A 13,564-nucleotide genomic window follows, 5' to 3' on the forward strand; every position below is an offset into this window, starting at 1 on the left:
TAATTTATTGAAAATCTATCCAACGTAGCTTCTTTAATTACGCACACAATTTCTCAACTCGAGTGATAAAATGACCAATATTTGTATTGATTTAATAGTTTGGTGCAGTTGAAAGGAGCCGGCATATGGATAGTACTGTAAGCTTCTTATGAAGCATATCTAAATAAATTATATTATGGGGTTTTACGTGCCAAAACCAATGTCTGATTATGAGGCACGCCGTAGTGGAGGACTCCGGAAATTTTGACCGCCTGGGGTTCTTTAACGTGCACATAAATCTAAGTACAAGGGTGTTTTCGCATTTCTCCCCCATCGAAATGCCGCCGTCGGGGCCGGGATTCATGAAGAAAATCTGAAAGCTTGGCCAGGTTATCGTGGTGCGAATAAAGTTCATGAGCTCAAATGCGTGTGTCCGACCGTGAATTTCTGCCTTCACAAACCATTCCGCCCGCCTAGTGCTTCTCAACGCCACGTTTTTCTTCGTAAACGTGCTGCGATACCTTATGCTCCCGGTACTAGCGAGTCCCTAGCCCTTATACTTCATTCTTTTGATGCGCACGTCGCACATGTGCCAGCGAAAAAGCTGAAAAACGTGCCTGTAAATGTCAAAGACAAGCTTCCGAAATAAATGTACCCAGGTATTGTGTAGAACTTTCCCTGTGTAGACTGTAGTTACGTCTACATCGGCGAGACGGGCAATTTTCGAAGACGCATCAAGGAACACTCATGATGTGAAAACACACAGTTTCTTGTAACACTCTTACCGAGCATTCTGTATCAGAAGGACATGGTATTGACTGGGGTAACGCGCATGTGCTATCCAGTGAAAGTAATCTAACCTCGCGTTTGCATCTGCAGTCCTTAAAAATCTACTGATACCACGCTGAATCGCAATGACGGCAGGCTTCCGTTTATGCCCGCTGTTTGCGCCATCTATTCATATATACAGTCTTGGTAAAAAAACTTGAACCCGCAGGGAACGGCCGGGGAGCAGCTACGCTCCGCTATCGCGGCGCTGCCACTGTCGTTCTTAAGGAAGGGAACTGCACTAAAAAAGACACGGACGAGTAATGACATGGACGGGCGCAAACAGCGCCGCTGCTCGCTTACGTCGAGGTTAAAGAGGGCGAGAAAAGCATTTCTCTTACTCTCAAGAGCAGTTTCATAACATCGCTCGTGAAAAACCGCAACGGCGCGAACGCGACAGTGGCGAACGGAAGCCACCCGATCGGCTAGCATGCCGCTTCCAGCCTATGTTTGATAAGCGGGTTGGGGTCTCTGGCGACCGCTGTCAACTGCAATACACTGAAATTTCACAATTCCGAGTATCGTAATCATGTTTTCCGGGACCAAATTAAAGGAACAACGCTATGGGTAGTCCTGCGCGTGCTCGAACACGGGCACTTTGCGAGGACCTGACAGCAGCAGCTTAGCTATATATTAAATACCATGCCACAATGGCATCTCGTATTTGTAATCATGAATGTCACAAGTAGCAAATTAATAAAGCAAGCATAAGCTTCAGGGTTGCATTTGCATCTCTCAACGAATTCACAGGGGGGAGCATGCCTTCAAGGTATTGAGTGTGGCTTGGTCTGTTGTTGCCCGAACCATTCCACCTTGCCCATGTGCTGGACTGTAAACTAGCCAAGCTCTCTGGTTAAAAGACGTTGCGTATAACCCATTTTTTTTACTGCCTGTGGAGCCATTTCTCGTAGAGACGAAGGATACCTCAGTAAATTATATCTAAAATACTTCTTCCAGTGAACCCGTGACAGCGACAGCACCGCCGGTGTGATGCCTTCACTATGCGAGAATCCTATGATCTCGTGGCGGTGGTTTACCTTACGCGATTCAAATGCGTGGTACCCAATGCAAACGGGATGAACTTATCCTGGCCTCATGTGAACATGAAAGTGGGCCCCAACGACAAAGGCAGTGTGCACGAAGATATCAAAAAAGGCGAGGTAGTGGGCGCATCCCAAAATGCCTAGTGAATGGGTCTAACTCAATCGGATACTCAGGCACAGCAAACGTCTTCTAGTCCCGAAAAGTTTTTATATCTCACCATGAGTTTAAAGAACTTCAACGCCAAACGCACTCGTTTGGTCATTCATTAATTAAGTGCGATCAACCTGTTTGAAATATTGTAACGGTGGTTACAGGCCCTTTCCGAAGTGAGCCTTTCTAGTCAAAATTTCTGCTTCTAATCTTTTCTGAACGAGCAAGGATTGAATTGACAGCCTATTTCAATAAAACCTGGAACAACGCTAGACAGCCCTGGCAAATTAGCCTATTTTTCACCTTTTGTTTTCATTGCTCTCAGAAACGCATTTCAAACGTTTATCTAAGAGCATATTGCGAAGGCTTATCTATAAAAGCATATCTCGCCTTTGAATGTATAGGATGGAACTAATAGGTAATTTCGATAATTAGGACAATTTCTATACTATATAGCGGTGCATGCAAGGCGGACGGTTTCGCTCAGGCCACCGCATTTGCTCGCACGAAGCGCCGCACCAAGGCGGCCGCAAGAGCACCTCGCAGCTGGCAGAACGAACGTCCCACTAGTTTTTCATTAACCCTTTTGTCAAAGCGTGCTTAGCAGCGAGAGACATGCTTCCCTCGCCCTCTTTATCCTCGGTGGAAGCGAGCAGCGGCAGCGCCGCGACAGCGGAGCGCAGCCGCTCCCCGGCCGTTAACAGCAGCAGGTTAAAGTTTTTTTTTTTTGCCAAGAGTACATAATAATATCTCCCATTTCGTTTACTTTCATTGTGAACGAGGTCCCCGTATGGGAGCCGAAACGTCTAGCTCTCATTTGGTTTTTGGCCGACGTCCTATGAGTGCACTAGAGATATTAGCAACGTTGGAGGCAGGCGCCCACATGCTTGCAAGAACCCATTTCTAACCGTAAGGTTGTCGATTTGCGTGCATCGTGTGTATACACAACACCTCGACATTCGCGTGAACCGCTCAAATGCAAGCTTCAGTAAACTGTGCGACAACTTGGGACGACTAATGAGAACCGTAGACGAGTGCGGTCACTGCGATTGTCGCTGCGTTTGCGCAAATGCAATCACTCTGCGTTAGTTTACACCATACATGGAATAACAAAAGCAGTGGCGACAACCAAATCGGCCGTGCCCGTATCCGTATCATTCAAGCATCTCACATGCCACGACGTTTTGCTGAACGCGAATAGTCGCGAACGTGTCGCAGCATCCATGAGCCAAGCCGTAAAGCTGCAAAATTAGCGCTGCATTAGGATAGTCAGCAAAGTACTAAAAGAGAAACGCACCGGAGCTTACACTCCGGGGCGGTACTGTTTCGTTCACTGACAAACGATCCCGAATGATGCCTCTAGATCTAATGCGCTAGAATGTGCTTTAGTGCCTACTCACGAGATATACAGTGGGCAGCATTGACTTCGCTGATTGGTGACGCTTGGGCAGGTTGCGGTTCGGGGACACAACGGAGCTCCGCCACGGGTCTCGGCAACTGCCGTGTAGGTTCTGGGAGCGGAGCGTGCCACAAGTACACCCACAATACGGAGCGTCCGGCGCTCACAGCCTGCAGTCACCAAGACCACGAGGCCGGCTGCCAAGCGCCGCAGTACTAACACAACACGTCCGCTCGTTCCCGGCATCCAGCGGCTGTGGAACTATGGTGGAACGTCGGGCGAGCGCCGTGATTCACCTGAGGCAGAGAGAGTGGCTCACAAGGGGAGAGAGAAGCCACTGCCCGCACTGCTTCTTTGTGCAATGCTGATAACGGCCGCATCTGGCCAAGCTCGAAGCCGTCAATCACTCTTTCATGCCCCAACCAACTTCTGCGCACACTGCGCAGGCGTACTTCCCTCTCTCAGAATTTCTTAGAGCAGGAGATAACGCTGAGGAAAGAGGGAAAGAATCTTTCTCGCCTTACATCTTGTCGTCGCCGCGCGCGCAGTTCATGCTGTTTCGAGACCCTATTGTACCAATTGAACAAGGGCAGCATGCTGTAAGACACTGGCTCACAAGCAAACAGACAGTGAGATAGAGAGAAAAAAAAAGGAGCTTTCGTTGGCCCGTTTACGGCATATGCAATCTTCGTGCTTGTCCCGGTATTCTACGCTATTTGGTTATGCCAGAAAGCTGCGCCGTGCTCGTGATGCAACATCATATTAAACGGCTGCTAAGACGCGATACAAAACAAAAATAATTATGCTGATCAAAAGTGCATGTTGGAATCAATGTGAACAGTAGCTTTAGTGACGCACCTAATTAAATGCCTAAACTAAATACGATCAGTACAATTCTATTTACTTTTACCCTATGCCGCGCTAGGGTATTGCGATGTTTATTCACCGCAGAGCGGACCATTTCATACTTGGCAAGTTGTACAGGAATGCAAACACTAAATCAGGCGGACGCAGTGTGCGAGGCAACTACGCAGTGATGTCACGAGGGCGCAGGCAACATATCATGCTTGACGAGGGAAGAGTGCTGATGACAGGTGAAGGAACACAGATGCATGGCACGCATCTAGCTAGATTTAGTATTGTGCCCAATGAAGTCCAAAACGAGTACGAAAGATCTCGATCCAGTTTGTCGCGGATCTTAAGGTAAACCGTCATCGCTAAACAAACAGGATGTAGCGGAAATGAGAAGTTGTGCACTGCTGGTTCTTTTGCACTAGTCTATATCGAAATGAAGGATTGCCAACGTGCCCAAATCGCATTATTATTGTAACGTAGGTTTTGTTCGTCCTTACGGCCTTTTGTTCGTCCTGCGCCGCATTTAGGTTCAAGGAATACTATGATAACAGTTTTGTCTTGGTTTAATTTTTTATTGGATTGCTATATATCCAGTAACTAGGCTATCGAGCCTCAGTTACTCGATGCACCTATATATTACCGTTTACTGCAAGCACACCGAAGCGCGTGCCAAATGCAGTGCACTTTGAAACGGCGAAAAAGAGCTATTCCGGAAGCCTACAAATAATTCATGCAGAAAGGTCGCGAAGCTGGGAACGAAACGCGTGCCAAGATGTATTGCCAGATGTGTCAGAGGTGCACGACTGAAGCGCCACTAAAGGTGAGTGGGCGACAAACACTGAAGCTACAAGACCTATGCCAAAATCATCATCATCATCATCAGCTTGTTTTATGTCCGCTGCAGCACAAAGGCCTCTGCCTGTGATCTCCAATTACCCCTGTCGCTCAACCGATTCCAACTAGCGCCCAAATATTTCCTAATTTCATCGCCCCACCTAGTCTATTGCCGTCCTCGACGGCGCTTCCCTTCTCTTCGCACCCATCCTGTAACCCTAATGGTCCCCTGGCTATTTTACCTGCGCATTTCACGATCTGCCCAGCTCCATATTTTTCTCTTAATGGCAATTAGAATACTGGCTATACCCGTTTGCTCTATTATCCAAACTGCTATGTTTCTGTCTCCTAATGGTATGCCATGCATTCTTCGTTCAATCGCTCTTTGCGCGGTCCTAAACTTGTCGAGCTTCTTTGTAAGTCTCGAATTTTCTGCGCCATATGTTAACACCGGTAGGATGCATTGAATGGACACCATGTAAAAAGTAATGTTCGAATTTTTTTTTAATACTGTCATACGAGAAAATATATATTCTGTTCCAAATATTTTGGCTGTGCTAAACAACTGTAACATTTATTTCTATTTTGCAAATTGTTAGTTCTTTCTTGGTGACAACTGCCAACCAGCGATTCAGGCGAAAAAGATGCCTGACCTGTGCAAGCCAGCTAATATATCGTGCGGAATGGCGGTGCTCACTTGAACGCGGCACTTTCGTCCAAGTTGGCTTTGCTTTGTTTTCTCTCCTTCCGCGTTTGTTCAAAATGTGGCGTGTGCTTTACTTGAAATTTTGGGTGACTTAGAGCACGGCACCTATGAGCGGAATGTATGAGTGCAGTCTTTGTTATCGTGCAAGTTCACGCTGCGTCCTGACACTAGCTGCGACGATAAATGCGGAGCACTCCGCGAAGAAAGGTCGCGTTACTTTTGTTTACTCTGCGTGGCACAGGCTCCGACTCTCCTATAGTCAGCAAGTCAAATGTTTCGTAATTTATAATGTGGTGCAATGTTGTCTTGTCTGATAGCTGTTGGATATGAATATATGGTGTCGAACGGAAATGCGAACGATTCTGTGTAAAGGTTTCGCATATGTTTCTATACTAGGTGTCCCAGTGAACTTGGACTAAGATAATTAAAAAGCTCGAGGGCTGTAGAGCAATCGTACCGACTGCATAGTACCCGCAGTCGTGTGTACTTACAGCCAGTACTATTTTCATCACTTATTATTAAGAAAATGACTACGGTTAATTAGTGAAGTTTTTATATATTCCTTGAATCGCAAATGTATCAATTACGAAGTTGTTGGGCACCTGACATAACCCCTGAATCAAGCATTTGTTTTGTACTCAGCTTTGCCTGGTTGGTTTTACCAAGAAAAAAAAACACGCTGGAAACATCCAAAATACGAAATAGAAACGCGCTCGCGTGCCGCTGCTGAACTGCTCCGAAGCGAATACCCACGGAAACACGACTTTACTAGCGGCGGAAGCTTGTAACTGGGCTTCACGTTATGTAATGGCTATGGCATCACGAGAAGACGCCGCTGACGCATTGATAAGCGTAGCGGAGCCGTAGGGGGGAGGAGGGGGGGGGCGTGTTCGAGGCCGGGAATCCGTGACTGCGCACATCGGACCGTAATTTAGCTCACTCATCTCGTTCTGTAGATAGGCGCGCCCAGAACGTATGCTCGTCTTGTTCCTTTTCGCAATAGAAACAAACGTTGCGCAGGCAATGTCCATCTAATGCCCTTTGGCTGATCTGTAGGGCCAGCATATGCTATTGTCGATTACGTAAATAGTTTCTGCTTAACGTGTCAGTGCGTAGATAATAGACAGTTATAGTTTAGCGTTTGTCGCCTTACGTACGTTAAACGTAAGCACCCTTAAGGGACGTTAGGTGAGCGTCCTTTCAAGTCTTCTAATTTACCGCACGGGAACGCAAATGGCATATAAAACATAAGCGTACGTAGCGCGATCTTTTGTTTAAGTCCGCAATTAATTCCCGTTGTTACTGCAAGTGAGTCACATGTAGCCGAGGAAGTGGCCAATCCGTTTATGTGTGCGCGAAAACGACGCGACCACGATTCAGCAGCAGGTTTTGCGTCACACATCCTGTTCATTTTCGCAAACTCATGGCGCGCCCAAGTGTTCTTTGAGACCCTTTTTGCTTGGCCTACTTAAGCTGGGATGAGATCGAAGTAATTGTGACGCCCGAACGTGAACCAAGACCCAGGTTGTATGCAGCCAGGATTCGGCTCCTCAACATAGGTGCCATCCCAAACCACATGTTCCGTCTCTAAGCAACTTCCACTGCCAGGAAACCCTGTGCATGTGCTTGCGTCGCCTGGCCTGCCCCAACCGCGTGTATGACGAGGCCGATAATTAGGTCGTGTGGACAATGTTCAAGGACGATCAATAGATCAGTGGTATAATCGCCCGCAATGTTCACGCGTGCTGTGCACATTCAATGACAGGTTAGGTACTCCCATCGGCCACTTGCACAGTGCCCGCTACGGCAGGTGTCAGAACCTCATAACTGAAAGCTGCGCTATTGTATCAACGAGAGATCTGACAGGAACGGCATCAACTCCAATGTCTAGTAGGTTTGCACATGAATGCAGGGTCAATACAGGATTTGTGGGCCGGGTCGGTGTCGCAGCTTCACCTCCGGGAGGTGCACCGCCTAGTTTCCCGAAGCAAACCGACCGGTTGCTGAAGGGGACGAAGAGCGGTGAACGAGAGGCGAACGGGAACTACGACCTTGCGGAGATGGGGAGCGGCTGGATCTTGGTGGAGGACTGTCGGTGTTGATGTTCCTAGTCGGCGTATAGGGCGAGAAAGTACGATTCTCTGGTACTTGGCGGAAGTGACTCGGAGACGACCACCGAGGAGGCGACGACCAGTGGTTGCGGCAATGACGGGCGATGTGTCCAATACCGGAGCAATTAAAACGGATGGGTTTATCATCCGCTGTGAGCCAGTCAGCTGGGTTGCGATAGAGTGGCGGAAAGCTTCGCGTCTGGGAGCGAGTGGCCGGAGAAATCTGGTAGGTGTTTGTATGGCGGACCAAGCAGAGAGATGGAATGCCAAAACTTGTTATTTCCTCCCGAACAACCGCTTATATAAGGGAGATAGGGGGCACGCTTTCCCGACAGTCGGAATGAACTGGAGCCGGAGCCATGGCCTCAAGCTCACGGCGAACGATGCGCGTAATATCTGCCGGTTCTGTGGGCTGAATGAACCGCGGCGGGTCTTCCCAAGAAGATGTCGCGGTGGCATTGGGCAATCGGTCGAAATTTTGAGCGACGCGGTGGCCCTTCGCTTGTTCGAAGCGCCGGCACTCCTTTACAATTGCATCCACAGTGGCACAATCCTTACACATCAGGAGATTGAAGGCATCGTCTTTAATACGTTTCAGTATGTGACCAATCTTGTCTGCCTCGGTCATGTCATCAGCCTTATGACAGAGGGCCAGCACATCCAGTATGTACATGACATAGGATTCTGTGGACGTCTGACCACGGCACGCAAGTTCTTTTTTTGCTGCCAGCTGACGACCGACAGGTCTGCCAAACAGGTCTCGCATTTTTTCTTTGCAGATATCCCAGCTCGTTAGGTCAGCTTCGTGTGTGGCGTACCATTGTTTCGCAGTTCCTCTTGGATAAAACATCACGTTTGCTAGCATCTTTGTTGGATCCCACCTGTTGTCGCACACTCGCTCGTACATCGTAAGCCAGTCCTCGACGTTGGCGTTGTCCGTGCCACAAGATGTCCCTGGGTCCTGCGGATGAGTGAGGATGACCGTTGGCACGTGCTGCTGAAGCATTGTCGCTTGTATATGTTGATTTGCCATTGTGGCGGCAGGTAGATGACGTCCGCTGCGAAGTTCCGTGATTGTACCCCGCAACTTCCACCAAAATGTTGCAGGAAGAAAGCAGGCCCACGAGTGTAAAATAATGTATATTTACAACTGAGGTATATGGCGCTCAGGCAACTGCCAGACTTCGTCTTCCTGTAGTCCAATTCAACTTCTTCCTTCAGTTAACCGTAACAATATCTTGCGGGAAAGTCATGGGGTGTGTCTGTGAGTGCGATGCTCCAACTCTATAACGCACTGTTCCTCGGTCTCCTGCGCTATACGTTACCTATACTGGGTGGGTTACCTATATGGTTACCTATCTTATGGGACTGAAAGGCAGCTCTCCAGTGTCTGATGTCCCCTTTCAACCACGGACCAAACGCGCAACTAATCGCAGACATCCGACTACTCCACCATCACGCAATCAACAAGGGGCAAAACATCTACCAGTGGATACCGGGTCGCTGCGGAATTTCGGGAAATCACAGTGCAGATGACGCGGCCTGATCGGCCCACGATGGTGCCAATGTTATACCAATACCACTGCAACGAACAGATGCAGCCATAGTCTTCGCGCCCTGACCCGCGAGCTTACGCAGAATCTGTGCAACACCAGTGAATTCACGAACGCACGTCTCCACAGATTGGGTCCACGTCTACAACTCCGTTTATCACCAGGGCTGCCATGAGTGGATGATGCTGAATATAGTGTTTTGTAGCACAAGGGCCAACTATGACCAAAGAGCGCCAAGCCAAGGTGAATGTGTTCAATGTGAAGCTAGAAAGTACGAGCAAGGATGCGACAGGGCTGTAAAGGTGCCTAAAAGACGATAGAACACGTGTAATAAAGTGTTTGCCAATGACTATGAAGCGTGCCAAGGACGCGAAAGATGCATTGTGAAACAATTGCAATGCGCTAAAATTGATCACAGGCAAAAAATTCCTAAAAGCACTGCTGCCGTAACAGAGCCCTAGTAGCGCAAGGACGTGAAGGCGCGTGCTATACAAGGACTAATATCACAGCACCATCCGCTGTAGAGAGGATGCGCTGTGAAGCATTTGGGCTCTTAACATGCAAGACCCTATCTTTCAAGAAATCCAGGACAGCTTTGGTGGTAAACAGGGGTTCTTTACCTATAAACATAGCAGGATGGAGAGGGAGCCAATAACGGTATTCTAGAGGAAAATGTTTCCTTCTTTCTCTTTCAGTTTCCGACACTCCACGAGGAAGTGGAGGACGGTGAGTCTTTCACCTCATCTACCACTGGTAGGAGGTTCGTTGCCAGTACGCAGAAAATTGTGAGTGCCTTATGTGTGCCCTATTCTGAGTCTACAGAATAGGACGTCAGTTCTTCGTGATTTTGTAACGGAGTGCAAGAAACCTTACTTTCGCTTAATCAGGTGAAGCATATTTGTTTCGCTGTCGCACAAGTGTTGCCAGCGGCTTCGCAGTTTAGTTCGCAAGAAAGGCTTGAGATCTGTGGTAGGAATAGAAGTTGTAGAATTGATAGCTTGCGATATAATTGATGCGGTCAATTGGTCTGCCAGCACATTACCCTCGATGCATCTATGGCCAGGAACCCCGCATATTAGTACACGTCTGCGAGCTGAATAATTATTGCACAAGTACGAGTACAGCTGGATAAAAACAGGATATTTGTGTTTTCTCAAAGACATCATTGCTTTTACGACACTTAACGAGTCAGTGAATATTATCGCTTTGTCTAGTTTTTTTTCTTTGTGTTCTACCGCAGACAGTACTTCATTGGCTTCTGCGGTAAAAGTGCTTGTATAGGGGTTCAATACACCTGATTCAGGAAAAGAGGAGCCAACAGCCGCGTAAGGCACGCCAACATTCGATTTTGATGCATTCGATTTTGATGCATTGCAGTGCATGGAAATGCATCCGAATTTCGAACTCTGGTGGATATTTTGTAAGTCTTACAAAGAATATATCGCATTCAATGACCTGCCACTCCCACGTAGGTAGCTGCTTCGCTGGAGGCATTAGGCGATGTCCGAAGAGTGGGACATTCATTTCCACGCTAAGCTCCTTCAAACGCAATGAAAAAGGCTGTTTTAAAGAGCGTCGATTATGGTAAAGTGCAGTGCACGTCAAATCGTTAATGCTTTTAGAACACGTATGTTCAAGGTTAGAGTGCACTTTAAGAAAATATGTGAAGCTGATGTATGATCTCTGCATATGGAGCGACCACTCATTCGATTCTACAAATAAGCTTTCAATCGGGCTAGTTCTGAATGCGCCTGTCGCCAGACGGATACCGAGGTGGTGGACGGCAGCCAGCATCTTAAGTGCGCTCGAGGCGGCAGGGTTGCAAACTATGGCACCATAGTGTGGCCGTGATTGAATGAGGCTCTTGTAAATATTCATTGGACATTTTCTGTCGCTACCACACGTTGTGTGAGATAGCATTTTCAGGAAGTTCATTGTTTTTAGACATTTAGTTTTGAGATAATTTATGTGCGAGATTAAAGTAAGCTTATAGTCAAGTATTACATCCAGAAATTTGTGCTCTTTCTTGACAGGTATTTGTTGTCCACACAGTTCCATGCACGAGTCTGTAACCAGGCCCCTCTTTCTAGTGAAGAGAACACATGAACGTTTGTTGGGGTTAACTTTGAACCCATTTTCGTCTGCCCACTTAGATATCTTGTTAAAACCTTGCTGTACTTGTCTCTCGCTCACTGCAAGGTTAGAGGATTTAAAACTTATTTGTATGTCATCTACGTACACGGAATAAAATATAGCTGGTGGTAATGAAGGGTGGAGTGTGTTCATCTTAACTATAAAGAATGTGCAGCTGAGCATGCCTCCCTGGGGTACACCTGTCTCCTGTATAAATGGACGCAAGAGTACATTCCCGACTTTCACGCGGAAGGTACGATAGGACAGATAACTTTCTATCAGATTTTGCATATTGCCACGGATGCCCATTCCCGACAAGTGTCGCAAGATCACGTACCGCCACATTGTGCCGTACGCCTTCTCCATAGCGAGGAATATTGATAAGAAAAACTGTTTGCGCACTAACGCGTCGCGCATATTCCCCTCAATACGCACAAGATTGTCGGTGGTGGACTGACCCTTTCTGAAGCCACTCTGATAGGGATCAACTATATTGTTCATTTCAAGGATAAGTATGAGTCGCCGGTTAATCATTTTCTCAAACAGCTTACAAAGGTAACTCATGAGAGCTAACAGGCGGTAGCTTGCCGCTGACGAAAGATCTTTACCTTGCTTCAAAACGGGGACCACGATCGCTTCTTTCCATGCAGGTGGAAGATATTGAGAAGCTCAAATAGTATTAAAAAGTGCAAGTAGTGACAGTTGTGTGTCAGTGTTTGCGTTCCTAACCATGTCGTACATTATTCTATCGGGTCCCGGTGCAGAGCTGTTGCATACGGTCAAGGCGGCTCTCAGCTCGGTAATGCAGAAAGGACGGTTGTATGGTGCGTTGGGAGGGTATTGGCGCTCAAATGCCTTACGTTGTTCTTTTTGTCTGCACTTGAAGGAAATTGTGTAGTGTATTGAGCTTGACACATACTCAAAGTGCTCCCCTAGGGTGTCTGCCTGTTTTTATAAGGTATCCCCTTGTTCGTTCACCAGAGGCAACGGATTTATTTGCTGCCCTATTAGCTTCCTTACGCCATTCCAAACTTTTGCCTCTTGTGTGTACGAAGTTATACCTGAAAGGAACCTCGCCCAGCTTTCTTTCTTCGCCTGACGTCGTATTCCCCTTCCCTGTGATTTTATATGCTTAAATTCTAAAGGGACTTCACTAAAACTTCTTCCTGGGTGAGTTGGTGCATACTTTACAACAAATTGTAAAATTGTACAATTGTACTTTGTGGTTGCATGTGTTTGCGCTGTTACAATTTTTATGTCAAATAAAATCAATGAGATTTTCATTATTCGGCGTTCTGCACAATATGCCCCATGCCTTATTCTGCCTCTTCGTGCATCTCTATAGTTTTCACTTCACCAGGGAACGCGTCTTTTATGTGAGCCACCATTTGTTTGTGGGATAAGCTTTTCAGCAGCATCAATAATAGAAGCGGTAAAATATACGTCACCATCATCGATACTAAAATTGTTTATAAAATCGGGGGATAATTGAGTTGATTCTTTAAAATGCTCCCAGTCAGCTGATGCTAATTTCCATATGGCAAGACGGGGAGGGCTGTCATGCTGCGTTATTATGTTTATTGTTATAGGGAAGTGGTCACTTCCAAAAAGATTCTTGATCACATTCCATTCCAGATGAGGCAGAAAAAAGAAGCAGAGCCTATGGCTAGGTCTATGTGTGAATAAGAATTGTGTTGGATGCTGTAGTAAGTTGGCTCCTTATTAAACAGGCAGACACTAGAGGTCAGAATGAAACTTTCAATAAGTAGGCCTCGTGCGTGGCAACGCGCGTCTCCCCACAACTTGTGGGTGATTTCGACGCCCACAAGTATGTAGGGTACCGGTAGCTTATTTGTGAGGTTATAGAAATCTGTTTTTTGGTGGTGATAGCTTGGATGTATTTATATGGAACAGACGGCTACCAACTTATTGAAAATAATCCATCTAATTGATACTGCCTCGAGGGGTGTCT

This window comes from Dermacentor andersoni, unplaced genomic scaffold, assembly GCF_023375885.2.
Source record: "Dermacentor andersoni unplaced genomic scaffold, qqDerAnde1_hic_scaffold ctg00000052.1, whole genome shotgun sequence".
Lineage (NCBI taxonomy): Eukaryota > Metazoa > Arthropoda > Arachnida > Ixodida > Ixodidae > Dermacentor > Dermacentor andersoni.